The following is a 7,283-nucleotide window of genomic DNA, read 5'->3' as shown; positions in this document are numbered from 1 at the left end:
AGAAAAAATAGACTTTAAAACAAAAACTGTAAAAAGAGACAAAGAATGGCATTACTTAATGATCAAGGGAACAATCCAACAAGAGGATATAACACTTGTAAATATCTATGCACCCAATGTAGGTGCACCTAAATATATAAAGCAATTATTAACAGACATAAAAACAGAAATAGACAGTAACACAATAATAGTAGGGGACTTTAACACTCCACTTACACCAACGGATAGGTCTTCCAAACAGAAGATCAATAAGGAAACATTGCCCTTAAATGACACACTAGAACAGATGGACCTAGTAGATATATACAGAGCATTCCACACAAAAACCGAAGAATACACGTTCTTTTCAAATGCACATGGAACATTCTCCAGGATTGATCACATATTAGGCCACAAAACAAGTCTCCATAAATTTAAGAAGATTAAAATAATACCAAGCATCTTTTCTGACCACAACGGTATGAAACTAGAAATCAACTATAGGAAGAAAATCAGAAAAGTCACAAATACGTGGAGATTAAACAAAATGCTACTGAACAACGACTGGGTTAATGAAGAAATCAAAGAAGAAATCAAAAAATACCTGGAGACAAATGAAAATGAAAATATGACATGCCAGAATTTATGGGATACAGCAAAAGCAGTTCTAAGAGGGAAGTTTATAGCGATACAGGCCTATCTCAACAAACAAGAAAAATCTCAAATAATCTAACAATGCACCTAAAGGAACTGGATAAAGAAGAACAAACAAAGCCCAAAATCAGTAGAAGAAGGGAAATAATAAAAATCAGAGCAGAAATAAATGAAATAGAGACAAAAAAACCAATAGAAAAAAATTAATAAAACCAAGAGCTGGTTGTTTGAAAACATCAACAAAATTGACAAACCTTTACTTAGACTCACCAAGAAAAAAAGAGAGAAGGCACAAATAAGTAAACTCAGAAATGAAAGAGGAGAGGTTACAACAGACACCTCGGAAATACAAAAGATTACAAGAGAATACTATGAAAAGCTATATGCCAAACAATTCGACAATCTGGAAGAAATGGATAAATTCTTAGAATCATACAACCTTCCAAAACTAGATCAAGAAGAAGTAGAGAATTTGAATAGACCAATCACCAGTAAGGAGTTCGAAACAGTAATCACAAACCTCCCCAAAAATAAAAGTCCAGGACCAGACGGCTTCCCTGGTGAATTCTACCAAACATTCAAAGAAGAGTTAATACCTATCCTTCTCAAACTCTTCCAAAAAATTGAGGAGGGGGGTAAGCTCCCTAACTCATTCTACGAAGCTGACATTACCCTGATACCAAAACCAGACAAGGACAACACACAAAAAAGAAAATTACAGGCCAATATCACTGATGAACATCGATGCAAAAATCCTCAACAAAATACTAGCAAATCGCATACAACAATATTTTAAAAAGATTATACACCATGATCAAGTGGGATTTATTCCAGGGATGCAGGGATGGTTTAACATTCACAAATCAATCAACGAGATACACCACATTAATAAAATGAAGAATAAATATCACATGATCATCTCAATAGATGCAGAGAAAGCATTTGACAAGATACAGCATCCATTTATGATAAAAACTCTGAATAAAATGTGGATAGAAGGAAAGTATCTCAACATAATAAAGACCATATATGAGAAACCCACAGCTAATATCATCCTCAATGGTGAAAAACTGAAAGCCATCCCTCTAAGAACAGGAACCAGACAAGGATGTACACTGTCACCACTCTTATTTAACATAGTACTGGAAGTCCTAGCCAGAGCAATCAGGCAAGAGAAAGAAATAAAAGGGATCCAAATTGGAAAGGAAGAAGTGAAACTCTCACTATTTGCAGATGACATGATTTTATATATGGAAAACCCTAAAGAATCCACCAGAAAACTTTTAGAAGTAATAAACAAATATGGTAAAGTTGCAGGATACAAAATCAACATACAAAAATCAGTTGCATTTCTGTACACTAACAACGAAGTAGCAGAAAGAGAAATTAAGAATACCATCCCATTTACAATTGCAACAAAAAGAATAAAATACCTAGGAATAAACTTAACCAAAGAGGTGAAAGATCTGTACACTGAAAACTATAAAACATTTCTGAAAGAAATTGAAGAAGACACAAAGAAATGGAAAGATATTTCGTGCTCTTGGATGGGAAGAATTAACATAGTTAAGATGTCCATACTTCCTAAAGCCATCTATAGATTCAATGCAATCCCTATCAAAGTTCCAACAACATTTTTCACAGAAATAGAACAAAGAATCCTAAAATTTATATGGAACAACAAAAGACCCCAAATAGCTAAAGGAATCCTGAGAAAAAAGAACAAAGCTCGAGGTATCACACTCCCTGATTTCAAAATATACTACAAAGCTATAGTAACCAAAACAGCATGGTACTGGCACAAAAACAGACACACAGATCAATGGAATAGAATCGAAAGCCCAGAAATAAACCCACACATCTATGGACAGCTAATCTTTGACAAAAGAACCAAGAACATACAATGGACAAAAGAAAGTCTCTTCAACAAATGGTGTTGGGAAAACTGGATAGCCAAATGCAAAAAAATGAAAGTAGACCCTTACCTTACACCATACACAAAAATTAACTCCAAATGGATTAAAGACTTGAATGTAAGATCTGAAACTGTGAAACTTCTAGAAGAAAACATAGGCAGTACGCTCTTCGACATCGGTCTTAGCTACATCTTTTCAAACACCACGTCTGACCGGGCAAGAGAAACAATAGAAAAAATAAACAAATGGGACTACATCAAACTAAAAAGCTTCTGCACAACAAAGGAAACCATCAACAAAATGAAAAGACAACCTAACAATTGGGAGAAGATATTTGAAAACCATACTTCTGATAAGGGATTAATCTCCTAAATATATAAAGAACTCATGCATCTCAACAACAAAAAAACTACCAACCCAATTAAAAAATGGGCAAAAGACCTGAACAGACATTTCTCCAAAGAAGACCTACAGATGGCCAACAGACACATGAAAAGATGTTCAAAATCACTAACTACAGGGAAATGCAAGTCAAAACTACAATGAGATATCACCTCATGCCCGTCAGAATGGCTATAATTAACAAGACAGGAAACAGCATGTGTTGGAGAGGATGTGGAGAGAAGGGAACTCTCATACACTGCTGGTGGGAGTGCAAACTGGTGCAGCCACTATGGAAAACAGTATGGAGATTCCTCAAAAAATCAAGCATAGAACTACCATATGATCCAGCTATTCCACTGTTGAGTATTTATCCAAAGAACTTGAAAACACCAATTTGTAAAGGTACATGCACCCCTGTGTTCATTGCAGCGTTATTCACAATAGCCAAGACTTGGAAGCAACCTAAGTGCCCATCAAGGGATGAATGGATAAAGAAGCTGTGGTATATATACACAATGGAATACTACTCAGCCATAAGAAATGATGAAATCCAGCCATTTGTGACAACATGGATGGACATTGTTGGTATAATGCAAAGTGAAATAAGTCAGAGGGAGAAGGTCAAATACCGTATGATTTCCTTCATTAAGTAGTAGATAATAACAACAATAAACAAACACATAGGGACAGAGATTGGAGTGGTGGTTACCAGAGGGGAAGGGGGGAGGGAGGAGCATGAAAGGGATAATTTGGCACATGTGTGTGGTGATGTGATGTAATTAGTATTTTGGTGGTGAACATGATGTAATCTATGCAGAAATAGAAGTACAATGATGTACACCTGAAATTTTTACAATGTCATAAACCAATGTTACTGTAAGAAACAAAAAGTTAAAAAAAAAAAAACTATAAGATTAACCTACATATTTAAATGGAGTAAACTTACCACATACTGGTTGAAGAAAGGAGTTCAATACAGCTGCATAGTGGATGAGCTTTAGAAACAGAATGAAGAGAATCACAGCTGAACATACACTCATAAGGAGCCCAGCAGAGATCAGAACAAGTCCCCACCACACTATCTCATTAGATAATAAAGGCATTTTAATACCATTTTCTATAAAGATAGCTTGTTATGCAGCAATAGCTCACTGTTATAAAAATAAAAATGAGCAGAATTAAGGACAATTATAATAATGTGCCTCTTCTCATTTTAGGCATTCGTTCTGATATTTGAAGAGAGCATTCCTGATTAATCTGTTATTAAAAATTATTTTAGATAACCGTATTAAAAATTGACTCCATTGAGGTTCCCTACCAGGTAAGCAGGAGAGGTTGGAAGGATATGCCAGTTTGTTTAAAACCTGTGACTCTGAATCACATGACTGGATGGGAATTCAGGCTCTCTAGTGAGTCATCCTTTGATCCCAAGGATATATACACATTTATATAGGCTATATAGTGGATGGTGCTTATGTTGTTATTCCCTGTCCGTTTAGTGGTTATGACAACATTTTTATTTCATTTAGAACCATGGAAGGGGTATTACTTGTAGGTAGCACTGCAAGTTGTCAAGATGAAGTGGAAATAATTTAATTAAAAAAAACATAAACACACCAATCAGTTCTTCATCCCCATGAAAAACTCACTTATACATGGATACCAGTCTCCCAGACTTCAATGTGTAGATGTATAGCTAGAAATAGAAATATTTTACTTAGTAATACAAAGTATAATTTGCAATTTTACTTCATTTTATTTAAGCTCTACTCTGATTCAAAGGCCAAATTAAGTCAACTTATTTATTCAAATTTGTGCTTCTGGATAGTCTCCACTTGGAGACATGTATTTGGCATTTATTTTGCCAGTCACTATGGCAGACACTGTGGACACAGATTTGAATAAGACAACAGGATCCTAATGAGGAGAATAAAACTTAATAACTACCTCTATACACACTATACGTTAAAGTCTGCATTATCAGGGGGCCGGCCCGGTGGTGTAGTGGTTAAGTTTGTGCCCTCTGTTTCAGTGGCCTGGGGTTTGCAAGTTGGGGTCCCTGGTGTGGACCTATGCACCGCTCATCAAGCCATGCTGTGGCGGTGTACCATACACAAAATAGTGGAAGATGGGCACAGATGTTAGCTCAGGGCCAATCTCCCTTACCAAAAAAAAAAGTCTACATCATCGGGATGAGCAGTTATAAAGGGGTGATATAGAAAGGAATGATGTACACAAATGTGAAAAATAGTGGTCTCATAGTTTGCCCTATTATAAAATTAAGTAAATTGCCTTGGTTGTCAATTGTAGTTTTTTAGTATATGAGTAATACAACTCATGACTATTATTTAAGGAACAGAAGAGAAAAATTATTTGTGATGATATATATCATTAAAGTAGAGACTATTTTTAAGAAATCCATGCTGCCCCATGAAAGAAATGGAAATTTCCAAATATTTCTAATACAAAGTTGGGAAAAAGTTTGTTAAGTAGGGAAAAAGTACAAATGGGAAATTTGTCTATATATCAAGCTGAGCAAAAGCTTAATAGAGGAGTTACTTAAATTGTGTAAAGAAGTTGAAGTCAGAAATGGACACCCGCGGAACAAAATAGAAGAAACAAGTTTTGCTTGCACTGTATGATCAAAGAAAAGCAATTTCTGGCTTTGAAGCTTTTAGCCCTGCAGTGAAAGTCACCTCTTCAGACCTGGGACAATTATTCCTTTTATAGCTACCATCTCAAAGAATGATTTCAGAGCCCTCTTTATGTCTCTGTTCCCCAGACTGTAGATGAAGGGGTTCAGCATGGGTGTGACCACAGAGTACATCACCGAGGCTGTTCCACTTGAGTGTGAGCTGTGGGTAGTAGCAGAGCTGAGGTACACTCCCAGGCTTGTACAATAAAATAAGGAGACAACTGAGAGGTGAGATGCACAGGTGGAAAATGCTTTGTACTTCCCCTTAGCTGACGAGATTCCACGTATGGAGAAAAATATCTTAGAGTATGAGCAAAGGATGCCAGCCAGGGGACCACCAGCCAGCAGCACTGCTGCAAAATATGTAACTGTGTCATTAAGAGAGGTGTCAGAACAGGCGAGTTGGACCACCTGCTTGAGTTCACAGAAAAATTGGGGTATTTCCAAGTTTGTACAGAAGGACAGCTGCAACACCATTAAGCTTTGTAACAAGGAATACAGGGCACTCATGAACCAGGACACCAGAACCAGCAGTCCACAGAGCCGGGGGTTCATGAGAACCGTGTAGTGCAGGGGGTGGCAGATGGCCACAAAGCGGTCATAGGCCATCACAGTCAAGAGAAAGTCCTCAAATCCTGCAAAGAATATGTAAAAATACACCTGGAGGATGCAGCCTGCATAGGTGATGACTTTGCTCTGGGTCTGGATGTTCCGCAGCATCTTTGGGATGGTAGTGGAGGAGAAACAGATGTCTACGAAGGACAGGTTGGAGAGGAAGAAGTACATAGGGGTGTGGAGGTGGGAGTCTGAGCTCACAGCCAGGATAATGAGCAGGTTTCCACACACAGTGATCAGGTACATGGAGAGAAAAAGCCCAAATATGAGGGCCTGTAATTCTAGTTCCTCTGAAAATCCCAGAAGAAGAAATTCTGGAAAACGTGTTTCATTCCTTGATTCCATGTGTTGGAGGTGACTACTAGGAAATAGAAAAAAAATAAATGACTAATTTTCACACAAGCAAACATTAGTAACACAGGATAAATGCTACATTTATATTTTAGAATCAATAAATTAATCTCAATATATTGTGTATGGCCTGGTCCCCACCAGGGCATCCCTAGTGCTGTTTCTCTTTAGGAATTCCTTTTCCACTGTTGACTTGTTCCTCAGGCATAATGTATCCTACTGTTTTGTTGAGTATCTTTCATGCATTTTTGGAACACAGGTATTGAATATAGACCATGTTCCAAGCACTGTCCAGAGAATAGATTGCTGAATAACAAAAATCCCTAATCTTATGATGGAGAAAGAATATAATCAAATAAAAATAATAATACAACATATCCAATTGTGACAGATACTATGATGAAAAAGAACACACAGAAAGGAGAAAGTTGATAGGAGGGTGTTATATTTTTACTGGGAGTTCAGGCAAGAGCTGCAGACGAGGTGATATATTAATAGACAACTGAAACAAGAGTGAGTGGGAAACACAAGCTTATCTGGGGAAGCGTGTGCCTGGCAGAAGGAACAGCCAGTGCAAAGACCTTGAGGAAGATAATTGTTTTAGAGAAGAAGGCTCACAATGAGCCAGTGTTTTGAGGGGGATGACCAAGGCAGAGAGTGAGGAGATGGTGTCAGAGAATGATGAGGAA

The 7,283-nt window shown here is 37.2% G+C and overlaps 1 pseudogene; it reads right to left on the bottom strand.

Annotated features, from left to right (window-relative positions):
• Positions 1–5,759: 5,759 nt before the first annotated feature.
• On the bottom strand, positions 5,760–6,588 carry LOC106804071 (olfactory receptor 7A17-like; annotated as a pseudogene).
• Between the last annotated feature and the right edge of the window lie 695 nt (positions 6,589–7,283).

Source organism: Ceratotherium simum, chromosome 39, assembly GCF_057802395.1.
Source record: "Ceratotherium simum simum isolate JZ-2026a chromosome 39, ASM5780239v1, whole genome shotgun sequence".
In the NCBI taxonomy this organism is placed as follows: domain Eukaryota; kingdom Metazoa; phylum Chordata; class Mammalia; order Perissodactyla; family Rhinocerotidae; genus Ceratotherium; species Ceratotherium simum.
The sequence above is the reverse complement of the archived record's forward strand: the minus strand, read 5'-3'. Positions and strand labels throughout refer to the sequence as shown.